This window comes from Ursus americanus, chromosome 18 (genome assembly GCF_024610735.1).
Source record: "Ursus americanus isolate L20-20 chromosome 18, mUrsAme1.1.p, whole genome shotgun sequence".
NCBI lineage: Eukaryota > Metazoa > Chordata > Mammalia > Carnivora > Ursidae > Ursus > Ursus americanus.
The window spans coordinates 37,083,039-37,099,869 of NC_142144.1; the positions used below are offsets into that span (position 1 = coordinate 37,083,039).

The 16,831-nt window shown below is 39.2% G+C and overlaps 1 protein-coding gene across 3 annotated transcripts in view; it reads left to right on the forward strand.

Annotated features, from left to right (window-relative positions):
- The window catches only part of APTX (aprataxin), a 39,264-nt gene extending 29,305 nt beyond the window's left edge, over positions 1-9,959 (forward strand). Inside the window, exons 8-9 of one of the 3 annotated variants that reach the window (XR_006776597.2) lie at positions 4,989-5,149; positions 8,917-9,959. The gene's annotated coding sequence lies outside the window, so the exon portion shown is untranslated. Of the gene's footprint in view, positions 1-1,753; positions 2,023-4,988; positions 5,150-8,916 lie in introns of those variants that run through there. The other 2 variants (XM_045780394.2, XM_045780395.2) reach the window with 2 other exon arrangements.
- The last annotated feature ends 6,872 nt before the right edge of the window (positions 9,960-16,831 follow it).

Consider the following 16,831-nt stretch of genomic DNA (forward strand, 5'->3'; position numbering starts at 1 on the left):
CACAGTGTGTGATCTGCCCAGAGGCACTCTCCAAAACACCACGAAATCCTCCAGGAATCTTCTCATCTTTTTGAAACTCCAGTTTGCATTTCCAGGATCCTGGCTGACCTGCTGAGCACAGTGTTCTATAATGGCAGAGTTTGCTTTTTGGTTACTGGTGGTGTCAGGAACACCAGAGTGGCATCTACTTTTTAAGAAAAAGATGGCAACTCATTTGTGAAAGGGAGATGGGCATAGAGAGCGTCAGGCTGCCAAGGCATGTGGGTGAGCAGTGAGGGAGGTCTTTGGGACAAAAGGAATTCCCATGCTAGGTTTGCCATGAGAAACAGAAACTGGTCCCTTCAAGATGAGATTTTTTTCCCCATTTCTGCTGGGGCCTAGGTAATATGGTCTGCTGGGCATAGAGGCACTAAATAAACTGTACTGAGGTTCCATTTGTACCAGTCACCAGCCTTGGCAGTAAGGCTATGGGGTAGGTGGCTTTAGTTTCACTTTGGCTGCGGAATCTACAACTCCGCATGGTTCTGACACAGATTAAGGTGGGGGTGGGGGACTGGATAATCAGAAGACAGAGCTCTTCCCTCACGTCCAGGTGCCCCCTCCTGTATCCACATATTACATCTCCCTTAAACTGATTCCTGAGCCTTGAATTTTAGTCAAGGTGTGTTAGCAGGCAAATTGAGAATGACCAAGCCTGGCTGAGGTGAAGGCAGTAACTCGGTTGCCTGGGGCACGTTATGTTATTCTTTCTTTAGTTCCCTTCATAAAAGCAGCTATAATACCATCTACCCTGCAGGGTTACTGAGAGTATTAAATGAAATAATGAGGGTAGAGCACTTGGTGGATGGTCACTAAATAACTATGATGATTATGGCTAAGAGCTGTTTTCAAAGGAAACTTAATGGTGGAATTGGTTCAATCTACTCATAGGGCCTCTTGTTTGCTGACATAAGGAGCTATACAACAATGAGCAGTCTTAAGAAAAGATTCATTTTGGTAGATGCCAAATATACCCTAGGACCAAATAAGACGTCCTTGACAAAAACAAGTTGTTTTTAATGCAGAAGAATTTCAAGAAAAATAACTTAGTCCCTCTTCTAAAGATAAGAGCTTGCAGCAGTAGTTTCTACATTAATTAATAAACTATTAAGTTTTAAAGTGGGACAATAATCTGATAAGTGAAGAATTTAGGTGAATTCACTTCACAAGTGTTTAGAGCTATGGTCAACTTCAAGATTAAACTCCCTGTCATTTGGCCAGGTACAGATGAACTCATTTGTTGTGCCTATATGAAAAGTGAACATTTTGTGTAATTATAGACGCTTGTCATTTTCATAGTATCCACCCTCTGAGTTCTTTCTTATGGGAAGGTTTTCTCTCTGTTCTATCCTCACAAAACCTCTGAGGCTTTAAACCAATGTGCCTAATGGCAAAGATGGTCAGCAGGGCATCTCCTTCTGTGGCTCATTGCTTTCTGGATGGGGCTACTCTGTACACATAACACAATTGTATTTTGCACATTATCTGCTCCTTATTTAAAACCTGAAGAGGAGTTGTCCAAAAGAAAAGCAAAGGACCTTTAAAGGTGAACAGTGCAGGCAGGTTCTTTGCTCATAATCATGTTTGTGGGCTAGCCTAATAGGACTTTGTATTATATTTAAAGTGTTTCTGAATTGCTTTTTAGTTTCTCATCACTGAATTCATATGGCTTCTGTTGCTTGAGAGAAAAACCTAATTTTTGTCCTTTTAACAGAATTACCTAATTGCACAGTCATTTTCAACCACACAGGAGCCAACATTAAAAATGAGCCAACGGGAATAATTATGACTCACAGAAGAGGTAAATGATCTGATATGTAGTTCTTGTGTTTGAGGTATTTAATTTGACATCAACAGAAAAAAGATTTTTGTGAGGAAAAAAGTCTTATCATTTAATCCACAATGTATTTAGCTATAGACATTCTATTAATAATTCATTTAATGTTTTTCTGATTCATGTGGTATTTAACAAAGGGGATTACTTTAGCTCTTGCATCTCAATTCATTGTTGTATGATTCTTTAATCTTAATTTTCATTGACTAGTGAGATTAATAAAATGATTATAATAAGAGATTTTAGTATGTGCGTAATAAAATTGGACATCTCCAGTAGTTAAAAAAATAAGTAAGGACATATAGGAATTGAACAATGTAATAAGTAAATTTTGTGCACATGTGCTCATACACCCATGTGTGCACATGCACTCTTGAATATAGGAGGAAGACCTTACGGGATACCTGGGTGGCTCAGTTGGTTAAGCATTTGCCTTCGGCTTATGAGGGTTGTGATCACAGGGTCCTGGGATCGAGTCCTGCATTGGGCTCCTTGCTCAGCAGGGAGCCTGCTTCTCTCTCCTGCCACTTTTCCTGCTTGTGCTCTCTCCCTCTCTCTCTCTGACAAGTAAATAAATAAAATCTTGGGGAAAAAAAGGAGAAAGACCTTACTCCCTTGGAATAGAGAAGAAACACTTTTTTCCCCATATGCCCATGGAACATTTAAAATAGTTGATCCCATATTTGACCACAAAGAACATTTTGATATGTCTTTGTATTGTTTTACTTTTTGCAATATCATATATTACTTTCATAATACAACACCAAAATACATACATTTAAAAATGTGTTTGCTCTATTTCTGATGTCTAGAATAATGTTTGGGACATATTAGGGACTCAATAAATGTTGGCTACATAAATAAACAAATGGATCTTAATATTTGTTGAGTATCTACTATGTGCTAGGCACAGAACAGCAGGTATTCCCCTATAGCTGTGTGGTCTAAAGCCATTTGAGTTAAATGGATTTTGGTATTATCACAGAACAAACCATATACCCTCAAACATAACTAACAGATAACAAGTCTGCAGTCATTCCTTTAGCCCATGACCTGGGTTATACCTGTTCTCCAACTGCACTGTAAGGGCTTCTGCTGAATTGGTTTATTTAATACTTTTGCTGTACAGGTATACATTTCCCACACTTCAGGTGATAATTTAAAGAGGGAGGGAGGAGTGATAAGGGCATATGGAGTAGGGAAAGCTTTCTGACAGTGAACATGTTGACTGCACTGGGCAACTCTGAAGTCCTTTCCAGCTTTACCAAGAATAATCCTGCTAACTCTAAGCACACTGGCTCTTTGGTTTGTTTACTTACAATTATTTTTTACTTGTTATCTGGAAGTAGGTTCTTTTTCATTTAAAATATCTTTCATTTAAAAATTTTCTTTCCTCTTTTCAAAATGTTGGCTTAGTTGATGGGGTTGAATTTTTGCTGTAATTGCTGACAGTTAATTGTTAATTGCTGGAATACCAGTCACTATTGTGTGTACTCATTTTCTTAGACATTCTTTTTTTTCCTTAGACGTTTACAATCAAGGGAAAGGAAGAGCATATAACCGGATTAGGCTTTTCACTTGTTCTTATTAGGCATTTGCGTACAATTTGAAAAGTTTGCTGCCCATAGGCAAAATTAGCATCAGTATTACAGGTATTACATTTTTCCACCCAATGATGTGTTGTGCATCTTCTTTTTTTTTTTTAAAGGATTTTATTTATTTATTTATTTATTTGGGAGAGAGCGTGAGTGCACAAGTGGGTGGGTGGGGAGGAGCAGAGGGGGATGGAGTGGGAGGGGGAAAGAATCTCAAGCAGACTCCATGCTGAGCACAGAGCTGGATGCCAGGCTTGATCTCAGGACTCTGAGATCATGACCTGAGTTGAAACCAGGAGTCAGACACTTAACTGACTGAGCCACCCAGGTGCCCCTGTGTTGTGCATCTTAAGTAGTGGTAGACAGAATAATAGGGCATGTATGTGTTTTTTCTCCTTTTTTTTTTTTTTAAACTATCAGTTATTGAGAGCTTAGTATGTGCTGGGCACTGAACAAAGCTCTTTAGTCCAAAGAAATTAAAATTTCTTTTAATCCTCACAACAGTCTAATGAACAGGTGTGCTGAAGAAACCAAAGGTAAATGAAGATATATAATAAAACTAGTAACAGAAATTCTTCCTGACTCAAAGTCCATGCTCCTTACCACTGTGTTACACTTTTCCTGTCTTTTGCATGGTCATATTCTGAAACCTTCTTCATTTTAGAATATTCAAGTAAAACTCAAGTATCCTGATATCTGACTCCAGCCTCCACCTTTTCCATAGCTTCATTTCCACTCTGTCTTCAGTTTCACTCTTTTTTACCATTGTCTAGATTTTCAATTCCTTGGTCCTTCCACTTCCTCCCAGTTTAGTAGCCCCATCTTAGGCTTGCTTTCTTCTCCATGAACCTCATGTTTGATCATCTAAAATATTCTCCCACAAATACCCCTTTTACTTCTATGCCAAACCCACTGTACTATGTCCCAACCCTGGTTTGATGCCCATTTCCTTTCTTTGCTCCTATTTTCACATTACTGATCAGGGGCACCTGGGTGGCTTAGTCGGTTAAGCCTCCAGCTCTTGATTTCTGCTCAGGTCACAATCTCAGAATTGTGAGATCAAGCCCCGTGTTGGGCTCCACGCTTAGCACAGAGTCTGCTTGTCCCTCTCCCTCTGCTTCACTGCATGCATGTGCATTCTCTCAAATAAATGAATAAACAAATAAATAAATAAATAAAATCTTAAAAAAAAGATTAGCTAATCAAGGTTAGGGGGAAAAATCAGTAGACCTTATAATAAACCTTGCAAATTGGTTCCACTACACATTTATGGCCTTAATTTCTTGCTGGGCTCTCCTTTCATTCTGTGGCATTGCTGTTTTCAGGTTCCTTCTTCATTGTCTTCAGCAATAGTGCTGTGTTAAAACCACTCTCCTTAAGTTTTCACTTCCCTTACTCTTAGGTAGGTTTTCTCCTGCTTCATCAAACAAAATGAGGCTGTGAAGCATTATCTTGCTCAACTTTCTATCCCCTCACTGCCACTTATCTACATGCATACCATTCTTGACTTTCTTCCACAGGATAAAGGGAACTCCTTTCTGTTCAAATCCAACTCCTCACCTTGACCTCAAGTCTAAGATGGAAGCATCTGTGTTCTGGGCAGGAGGATGGAGGAAAAGATGAAGAAGGGAATTAAGGACTCACATATCGCTCTCTGAAGAAGTTTCCTGGAATCTCCTCTGTGAGTCTTTTTGTATTACCATGGCCAGAATTCAGCCACAAGCCACAGGTGACCAAGCTTTAAGGGAGGCTGTGAAATACAACCTTTATTTTGGGCAAATCCATGTCCAACTAAAATTTTTATTATTACAGAAGCAGCACAGAATGAAAATTGGAGATATTGAACAGTCTCTACAGTCTGCCAACGTTCTTTTGCATATGAAAAAAACTGAGTTGCCTTTCTCTTTCTTATTTTTTACTTACGTTGCAAATATTTTACAAATTTAGACCTTTTAATCTTTTAATTTTGTTTATGCTATCTTTCATGATACAGAGGTTAAAATTATTAGGTAGCCGAAACATGCATTCCTTTTGTAAAAAAAATTCCTTGTTTCTGGATTTCACATTTTGGTTAAGTAGACCTTCTTTACCCATATGTTCTCATATTTTCTTTTGGTACTTTTATACTTTGGTTTTTTTTACTTTAGGTCTTCATTATATCTGGTATTTAAATTTTGGTCTAGTGTGACATAGGGGTCTATCTTTATTTTTTCAAATTTTATTTAATTAACTCCAACTCATTTTAAACTAGCCTTCATTCTCATTCACTTGAAGCACCACATTTATGGTAAACTAAATTTTACTACGTACACAAGTCTGTTATGGGCTCCCTATTCCAGTTTTCTTACTAAACTCACACCTCAATTTTAGTTACCATAGTTTTGCAGAATTTCTTTATTCTTCATTCTTTTTCTTTTTTTCCTCCCCATTCCTCCTCCTTTCTCTTCTCTACTTCCATTTCACCTAGCCGAGCTTGTTGGACGCTCCTGTGAGGATGAGACAGATGATCTCTGTTTTCTTCACTGTAGAATCTTGGTCCTTTTTGTACTCAACACCCTCCCATTTCTCTGCTGCCTAGTGTCACCCCTTCTAGGTCTTGCATTGTGTGGGATGCTGGCATTGGAAGGATTGCTGCTTTTAGTTGACTTGGTCTTTGTGCTTCATCCTTTTAATCCTTTGGATCCTGTGTGTGTATAAAATCGATTTCTCTTTATCACTACATTTAAAAATTTTCCTTAAGTTCTCTGAAGATGTAAAAACAATAGTTGATCTCAGTGTATGTGGACTCACCTCTTTATTTCCTTTTATTTATCTTCTTTGATTGCCTGACTTGTTTCTTCAGGAAAAGCAAAGCTCTTCTCTGAGTCAGTGAGCTGTTGAATCTCAGAATCAGGTAGCACATGAATGTTACATGGTGCGCATCGTTTCATATCGCCTTGGAAACCGTTTGCTGCCTAAAGTTCTGGCTGAACTTGTACTGGATGCAGATGATGACGTGCTGGGGTGTGGTTCAGCAGGTTGAGAAATAGGCACACCTCTCCGTAGGGCTCTATCTCCCTAGGCTCTTTGGGCTACTTTGCTGCTACCCACTTTGACTTGCTCTATGGTCATGGCCTGTCTGATCAGTGTTCTTGAACGTTTTATTGGCTTGTCTATAGTCACTTTTCCCGATGAACTTCCTATTCAACTTGTCAGAGTCTAATAAAAAATCTCAGGATTTAGACTTTGATTATATTTAATTTATCAACTAGTGGGAGGGATATTAACCTTTTTGACCATGTTGGATAGTCAGAACAGATTCCAATGACAGGAGCTGGGACTCTAGTGGATTTTATGAGTGCGTGTATGTGTGTATTCATGTGTGTGCGTGTGTGCATGTGTGTGTGTATGTGTGTATGTGTGGAATGGCGGTGGTGGGAGATAAACATGAAGAGCTATCCTTTACAGTGTCATTTCAATAGAATTTAGGGGTAAAGTAAATTTACTTGTTTAGTCAGCCATCTTGAGTAGAAGCTCTGATAACGTTTATGAGACAAAACAATCTATATTTAAAAAGGAATCAAGGCCAAATAAGCCAATACAGTTTGGTTTACATTAAAATGTTAATGAATGCACATAAAGTCACTGAATGCACACTGAAAGGTTGCCATGGTAACAGTCATTTTCATGAAATGATTTTAGATACTGGATTCTTGAGTGATGGCATGCCTTGTTATTTGCTTTAAGACATCTTTAGCATTCTCTCTCTCTCTCTTTCTTTCTTTCTCTCATTTCCTTGGAGGATAGAAAATGGGAAAGGGACCTGTACCTGATACAATTCTTTGATTGAAAGCAACAGAAATAAATTTTTACTCATTGGAGCAAAAACTATATTTATTGGTAGGATGAAAGGGTGGTTCACAGAGTTGAAGGAAATGTGAACAGGGGGTTTCAGAGGGGTGGGTCAGAAGTATAGAGCAATTCTGAGAACCTGGGAAGTAGTAATCACTAGACAGCATCTTCAGGAATGTGGGATTAACCCACATTAATCATTTTCAGTTTTGTGTCCCTGTGTTCAAGGTTTAAATTCTAGGAAGTTTCTGATCTGCCTGATTTGAAAGAAAAATTCTGTGTACACACACAAACTACAAACTGCTCTACAAATCCTCTTTTTTTTTTTTTTAAAGATTTTATTTATTTATTTAACAGAGAGAGACAGCCAGCGAGAGAGGGAACACAGGCAGGGGGAGTGGGAGAGGAAGAAGTAGGCTCATAGCGGAGGAGCCTGATGTGGGGCTCAATCCCAGGACTCTGGGATCACACCCTGAGCCGAAGGCAGACGCTTAATGACTGAGCCACCCAGGCGCCCCTGCTCTACAAATCATTGTAGAGAGGATTGTTGTAGAGAGATTCTTACAGATTATAAATCACAACCTCAGATTATAAATCACAAGCCATAAGTAATGGATTAAGGATGGCCATACAAGGAATGCCAGTTTCAAAAAGAGAAAAAATTACGCTTGAACGGTTTCATTTCTCTCTGCAGTTTTTTAAAAAAACTTGTCTTTCTCTAGGATTTTTCTTTTTTTTTTTTTTTTAAGATTTTTTATTTATTTATTCGGCAGAGATAGAGACAGCCAGCGAGAGAGGGAACACAAGCAGGGGGAGTGGGAGAGGAAGAAGCAGGCTCATAGGGGAAGAGCCTGATGTGGGGCTCGATCCCAGATCGCCGGGATCATGCCCTGAGCCGAAGGCAGACGCTTAACCGCTGTGCCACCCAGGCGCCCCTCTAGGATTTTTCTTTTACCCTCCATGTACCTATGTCTTCCTACTGTCATATCTTGTTTTTCTTCATTTCTTAATTTTTATCAGTGAATTTCATTCATGAGGGTGTCTGCTTTATTATTTTCTCTTCCAAGGACCTCCACTGTGGTACCTCCCCTGGCCCTTCCTCCCTCCCAGAAATGTGATACATTTCTAGATCCTACTTTCCCCCTTCTGTTTCCTTAGTGTCCTGCATTTATGACTAGATAAGTATGAAAACAGAAATGTTACTGTATAATTTTTTAAATAAGCATTTAGAGTAATCTCTACACCCAATGTGGGGCTTGAACCCACAGTCCCAAGGTCAAGAGTCTCATGCTGTACTGGCTGAGCCAGCCAAGCACCCTGAAATATTACTGTATTATTGGTTAAAAGTGAATTCATGTTACCTTTGGATGATTGCATTATTGTTCTCAATTCTTCAGCCCTCCCTGGATGTCAGCCCTTTGTCAGGTAACTTTGTGGTTCCTCTTGCTAGAGATGGAATATATTTTTCTGTCCCACTGATGTTCAGATGGGTCATGTGATTTGCAATGAGATGTTAGTAAACATGATGACAACAAAGGCTTCAAATATGCTGACATGTTTTGGCTTGCCCTCCTGTGCTTCTGTGTTGCCAAAAACATATCCTGGGTTCTTCTCTAGTCTCAGAAGAATGATGACATGTGGAGCAGAGCTGCCCTAACCAACTCACAAACCCACTGTGTAAGGCTGAGCTGTCCCAGCAGACCTGCAAATTTATGAACACGAGAATAAGAATAAATAATTCTTGTTGCATGCTCCTTGGTTTTGGGGTAATCAGCAGCATCATTTTTGTGGTACAGTTAACTGCAGCAGCATTTTTGTGGTGAGTTAACCAATGCATTATTTTTCCAGTGAATGTATTTTCATTTAAATGAGAGTACTCTGGAGTTCATGCCTTCATCCATGTGCGTGATTATAGAGATTCATGCATGGTAGGGAGAAAATGCTAGGCAGAGGGTATCTTGTGGGATCCCTTTAGTATACAACAGGAGGCAAAACCCTACTAAATGTATATTGGTTTCACACACTTAATGATCACTGTTTTTGTTAAAAAAGTGAAGTAGATTCTGAAAAGCCTTTATAACACAGTATAGTTATCCAGAATTCTTTCTCAGGTAAGTACATTTTCATCATAGTTCTAGTATAAGTTAGAGAATGATTCTGGTTATTATAAGCTTGCCAGGGCTTTGATGGGCTCTTGAAACTCTGTTTAATATGGTGTCTAAAAAAATATGGTATCCAGCAGATTTCTAGGCAGAAGTCTTCCAAGGGGAAAGTCATCAACACTTTCCTGGAAGTTGGACTGTCTAGTCAGATTGACTGAGGTTGAAACTCTAGGTTTTTTTTTTTTTTGTCTATAAAGAAAAATCAGTGTTTCTTTGATTAACTCATATTAAATAGGAGTCCTCTTATTTGTATTGATGATGGCAGGGTACCCACCAACATGGTTTCTGTCCTTTCTCCTTATCCCAGGTTGATTAGACTTTTTAATAAGGAAGGAAGTAATTTCCATTTCTTCAGCTGTTGAGAAAATGGGGTTTATCTTTATAGTGGCAAACACTGCTCTCACTAATACAGAGTAACATAGTCCTACCCCAGGAAAGCAGCCTATGGAAACAGTTCACCTCCACTGGTGTGTGTGTGTGTGTGTGTGTGTGTGTGTGTGTGTGTGAAGTCTCATTACCACTAAAACATGGACAGATGGACCAGGTGATGCCTTTTGGCATGGTCCCTATTGTCCAGATGACTAGGATCCTGAAAGAAGCCCAGTTCTCTAGGTTTGAATAACACAAAGTCACTGGCTTTGACCTTAAGTGGGGTCTCAGTGGGCCTGGATGGACTTCAGTTGTACAACTCTTGAACTTTCCTGGAAACTGATTGAAATCTTCCTTTATGTCTTACGGCATAGTTTTGTAATTTTCTCTCAATGTATATCCTCCACATTACTTAAGTTTATTCATAGTGCTTATTCTTTATATGTAAAGAGATCCTTTTGCTGTTGGAGTAGGATTTAAATTTTTCATCACATTTTTGACTTTTCACTAGTATATAGGAAATTTAGTAATTTGGGTAATTTGTTTCATAACTAGCCCCTTAGTGAATATTCTGATGAGTTCTGATTAGTCAATATCCTAAAGTTTTTAGATAGACTCTCATGTGATAATTCTTTCTCCTTTCTGATAGTTGTATTTGTTTCTTTTTGTTGCCTTCTCACTATCCCCATTTGCCAAAATATTCAAGAAACTGTTAAATAATAGCTGTAATATTATCTTGATCTTGATCTGTCTTGATCCTAAAACTTATATCTGTATTTATAAGGGGCTTAATTTCTTATTTTCTGTTTTTCTATTCAGGTGTGTGTCTGTGTGTGTATTAAAGATTTTTAAAAAACATTTTATTTATTTATTTGACACAGAGAGAGAGAGATGATACAAGCGGGGGAGCACAGGCAGAGGGAGAGGGAGATGACAGGGGCTCGATGCCAGGACCCTGAGATCATGACCTGAGCTGAAGGCAGACGCTTAACTGACTGAGCCACCCAGGTGCCCCTATTTGAAAGATTTTTATATTTAAGTAATCTCTACACCCAACATGGGGCTTGAACCCACAGCTCCAAGATCAAGAGTCACAAGCTCCACTAACTGAGCCAGCCAGGTACCCCAGGCATATGTATATTTTGTTAAATGAAGGAAATTGTTCCCTAAGTTTAAAGCTCTGTAATGGATTATTAGAGCATGGAAATTATCTGTACCATGAAAATGTGTTATTTTCAAATTATGTTAACTGGAGTATGGAAGAAAATCACATAAATCCTTCTTTAGAAAGAAAACAAATTATAAGAACAGAATTATGAATTTTTACTTTAAGAACAGAAGTCAACTTATCAGTAAAGTACTTGTTAGCTAGATTTTGAACGTTCAGGGAAAGTCTCCAAGACAAATACATTTGCTTTGATTGAACTAACTGTTGTGCAGCTTCTGACACCCAAGGAGAAGACAAAAATTTTTCTAGTACTAAAAAATCTTTTCCTTTCCTGTAGCGCACAATAAACCCTTTGTTTAATTTACTGTCTCTAACGCTTATGAAATATTGTTAAACAAATTATATGATTTTAGTAGTGGTTTTTTTTTTTTTTAAGATTTTATTCATTCATTTGACAGAGAGAGAGACAGCCAGTGAGAGAGGGAACACAAGCAGGGGGAGTGGGAGAGGAAGAAGCAGGCCCCCAACGGAGCAGGGAGCCTGACTCGGGACTCAGTCCCAGGACTCTGGGATCACACCCTGAGCTGAAGGCAGACGTTTAACGACTGAGCCACCCAGGTGCCCCTAATAGTGGTTTTTATTAAGAAGATTAATGAATGGCTCAAACGTTGTTGTAAATTGTCACAGTAAACCTTTAAGATCTTAAAGGGTGATCTTAATCAACATTTAGATAAAAACATACACCTGATTTCTTTTATGTTAGTAGATAAAAAAAGATAAAAGAATTCTTGACAGTTTTGCCCCCTGAAACTTAAACACAATGCAGTAAGTAATGGGGTGAGATAGTTACGTGGTCATGGATAACCCCAAATTGCAATGGAAACCAAACTCACTAAGGCAATGAACAAAGTGGACTTAATTAATTTATTTGGCACATATTATGTCAAGAATTAGGCAAGAACTATATGCATTGATTGAATAACTGAACTCTACACCTGAAAATAATGACACATTATATGTTAATTAATTTAATTTAAATATAATAAAATTTAAAAAAAAGAATTAGGCAAGAACTTCTGAGTTATGTGGATCTTGCACTTTCCTTAGCCCTATGCTCTTCACCCCCTCTTCTCTGCCAACCCCACCTTGAGAAGCCCACTCAGGGAGGAAGCCACTCAGCCTAATCTTCCATTAACTAACTGCTTCAACTTCCTTCTTTTGCTTCACTTTCATTCGCTCTCCCTAGCTTTAAGCTTGAAGGCAGTTGAGGCTGCTCGCATTTAGCTGTAAGATTTTGAATTAGGAGAAGAAACCTAGAGTAGAGGCTATTAGGTTTAAGAGTATTTTTCAGTGGACATAGGACAAGCTTTGAAGTTCTCTCCCCGCCCCCCCCCCCGCCCCGCCACTGGTATCCTATGAAGTTCTTCCCTACTCTGTAAGAATACTTTTCTTTTTTCAGCGTGTTGTGTACAGCCTGAGCAGCCCCAAGGCAGGAAGGGCTGGGAAGACTGGGAAGGGCTTGGTTCGCCCAAACAGCTTTTCTCCCATCATTGAAATTCTTCTCACATATCAGTCTGGTTATTTTCTTATACATTTGCACAAGGCATCTATGGCATGAGTCACAGTAAGAAACTCATCATAAGAATGTGCCAGATTGCAAAATAGATTTCCTTTCCCCCACTAATGGCAGATTCAAGATTTTAAAATTGCAGTGATTTAGTAGGCTTAAGAGTATGTTTTTTGAAGCCCCATACTTTTTTTTTGCTAATATAAACTGCATTTTTGTCTATAACAATTAACTAAACTTGTCATTTAATTAACTTATTCTCAAGTTTAAAACAATTGCCTCTACAGAGCTGTACTCGTTAAATTTAAAATGAATTTCATCATAAATAAATATCACACCACAAATAAGTATCACAAGCACAGGCAGCACATACAACTTTACTGTTTGTGTGTGTGCTGTGTGTATATGTTGAGTCTGTGCTGTGTGTGTGGTTTGTATGGCATGGGTGTCTTGCGGTATACGCGTGTATATGTGATGGGTGTGTGGTTTGTGTGTTGGATATGTATGTGTTATGTATATGTGTGTGGTGTATGTGTGTTATTTGTGGCGTATTTTTTGTGATGCATAAGTGTGTGCTGTGCTGTGTGAGTGGAGTGTGTGGTATGTATGTGGTGTATGGGTTATGTGTATGTTAGTGGTGTGTATTGTGTGTGGTGTGTATGTGTTTGCTTGTGTGTGTTGTTTGTGTAGTTTGTGTATGTGTTTGATGTTTATGTGATAAATATATGTGTGTGTGCGTGTGTGTGTGTCTGTGTGTCTGTGGTATTCTGCAAGAATTTGAGACCCAGATCTTAAAATTTTTGGTTCAAGCTTATCTCTGCATTGAGATCAATTGGCAGAGTCTTCATAATTATTTCATCTCTTCAGAAATCATTTAGAAGGTATTTTCTTAAGCTCAAAGTGTTTGTTTTTTAGGAGGAAACTTCATATATTATAAACTAGATGAAAGTGAAAGTGATTACTGCATTACTATAATTTTATCTGACAACATGGTTTAATTTAGCCAACAAAACCACTTGTATACGGAGTTATTATACTCAGAGCTTCAAGAGGACCCATGTCCTCTGCCTCCAATGTGTAAATCCACCCTAGTGAGTTGCAACCATTTCTTTCTCTTCAGAGGCCGTTGCATGGGATGATGTGCCTCATTTTGACATTTCAATCAATGGCCCTGTGCCATCCTGTGGGAGACTGTGTAGCCTAGAGACTGAGAGTGGGAGCTCTTGAGTCAGAATACTTGGGTCTAAATGCTGGCTCTATCAACTAGGTGAGGGCCTAACCTTGATGGATTTCCTCATCTGTGAAATAGGATAATAGTTGCATTTACCTCGCAGGGCTGTTGAGAGGTTTATATGGTGCTGTAACATCATGCTTGGAACATGGTAAGTATGCATGACATGCGTGTTGAGGATGGAGAGGATCTTGTATGGATATGGGTGTGCCATTTGGAGGGGAGAGGAAGCTGTTAGTGGATGATTTCTTCCAAGATTTATTGTGAATGTATTCCATTTGGTCTCCCTATACCTATTAGATTTATGAATGATCTCTCAGTTCTTGCATCAGTGTAACCTGATTTCTTAGTGGGGTTAATAATGCATCTCTTAATGAATAATCACAAGGGGTTTTAAAGATGTTATTGGTTCTAGGTCTGGTCCAATGTTAGGGCAAAGGTCCTTTGAGCAAAAGTTCTCTCCCTCACATGTTGAAACTGCCCTTACCATCTGTTCTTTGCTCAGGAATAGGTAAATGTCTCAGCAATGGAGAATTGTACTCCAAGAGCATAAAAAACCCCTACAAAGACCCTGGCATATTATATAAGTCACTCTGATGAACATGCAGTCATTTAGCACAATTTTCAGAGGAAACTTCACATTTTGTCCTTGCTATTTCTGGGCCCCTATATAGACATTAATGTCTGAGCAAAGTGTCCATTAGAGGGCTCTGGGTGATGAAACAGGCTGTTGATAGAGGATGTTTACTGCTTTTATTCGATTGTGCTTGTCCATCTTGTTTAAAGAGGAGTACCTCAAAGCCCTCTCGGTGTGAGGAATGCAAATTGTGGAATTGGGGCATATGAGGGGGGTGGGGAAATACCTACAGAAATCCAAAACCTTGCACTTGTCTAGTACTGTGGCCACTGCCGAAGAGTTTTGTGAAGATGTGGAGGGCCCAGCCAGCTGGAAAGATGCCAGCGGGAACAACTGCTATATCCACCATGCCAACATCTACTCCTGCCACTGGCCTTCATGGTTAGTGCTAGTCTTTAACATCTCTGCTGGACTTTTGGCTGAATGTCAAGAATTAACAGTGAGGGGGCAGTTCTGCCAGGTTTCTATCAGAACTTAGCTCTCCCTTTCTTTTTCTCTATCTTGTCTTCTGGCCTTAGTCTGGGGCCGACAGGTAGATGAAAGTGATGTCTTTAGTGTCCCCACCTATAGTCTTCAATCAGTGTTAATGACAGTCATCTACTGCACCCATTCCTTTAATCCCAATTTATCCCATCTCCTCTCAACCCCATCCACCCTGCCAAGTGTTCTTCATTATTTCTAGAGCAAGATTTGGTCACCTTTCTTTAAGGCTGTCCTCAGACATCCTCAAATTATTTTATCCCCCTTAATTCACTCTGTCTCCACCAGTTTTTCCAGGAGAATTTTCTTGGAGAATGTTTCAACCTTTCTAGATTTTCTCCTGCTAAACTCTGTGTAAGGCTTAGCTGTGCCTGTGGACCCTCCCTATCCAGCTCACCAAGTCAAGCTCTCTTGTTTATGCAGATAACTCCTGCTCTCTCACTTCTAACAAATCCTTGTCCACTTTTTGAAAGGGAGATGACAATTTTCTCTACACCTTAGCTTATTCACTTGTAACCAAAATGTGGTTTTGCTCTTTATCAATCAATAAAGAAATTGGTACGTTAAGAATGTTGCTGAGCAAATATAATAAGCTCTGCCCTTTGATATGTGCTTGAGGACATATGAAGGGCTATTATACATGGGCTTGCTTTCAAGAAGCTTAGTCATGTTAGAGAAACAATATTTTTTTACATACATACAATAATATGTATCAACATTATTGATACATATTTTTTTTTAAAGATTTTATTTATTTACTTGACAGAGATAGAGACAGCCAGCGAGAGAGGGAACACAAGCAGGGGGAGTGGGAGAGGAAGAAGCAGGCTCACAGCGGAGGAGCCTGATGTGGGGCTCGATCCCAGAACGCCGGGATCATGCCCTGAGCCGAAGGCAGACGCTTAACCGCTGTGCCACCCAGGCGCCCCAACATTATTGATACATATTAACATCCATGTATCAATAGATGAGCTTGAGTACAAATTTAGAATTGGGCTTCCTAGAAATTAAGAAAAAGAGAAACATGATGAATTATATAATTTCTCTTTATATATATATCTCTTATCATAGGATACGTATCATTTTGCAATCACTGAATTTTTTTTTTAGGTATTACATACTAAGAAGAATCTGTCCATTCATTTACTTATTGTGCATATGCTGTGTTCCAGACACCATGGATATGAAGTGTACAAGAAAAATAAATTCTTGGGGCACCTGGGTGGCTCAGTCGTTAAACGTCTGCCTTCGGCTCAGGGTGTGATCCCGGCGTTATGGGATCGAGCCCCACATCACGCTCTTCCACTGGGAGCCTGCTTCTTCCTCTTCCACTCCCCCTGCTTGTGTTCCCTCTCTCTCTGGCTGTCTCTCTCTCTGTCAAATAAATAAATAAAATCTTTAAATAAAAAAAAAAGAAAAATAAATTCTCTGTCTTCATGAGATTTTTAGTGAAGAGAGAGGGTCAACAAACAAGTCAGTAAATAAAGTAACGTTGGGTAGTGATGAGTGCTCTGAAGGCAAATATAGTGGGCTAATGGGATAGAGAGTGCTGGGGAGACCTCCAGTCAGTCTGCCAAAATCAATACTAGATAAATAAGTTAATTGACCTAGTGATTCAAGTAATTCATCAACCCATTAGAGATTTATGAAGATTTTTTAAATTGCCAGATAATACCATTAGGTCACAGTCTATTTGGGAGACCAGCACATGAACAGGTAAACTGTTTCAGTGCTAGTGTCTAGCCACGGTGAAGGTATGAGGAAAGGGCTTCAGAAGAACAAAGAAGGAAGAGACAATTCTGATGGAGAAAGGGGTGGTGGTCAGGGAAGGATTCAGTGAAGAAGATAGACCAAGGTTTTGCCTCGTGAAGAAGGAGGCAGAGGAGTTGGGTATAGAGAAAGGCATGGAGGTATGGGA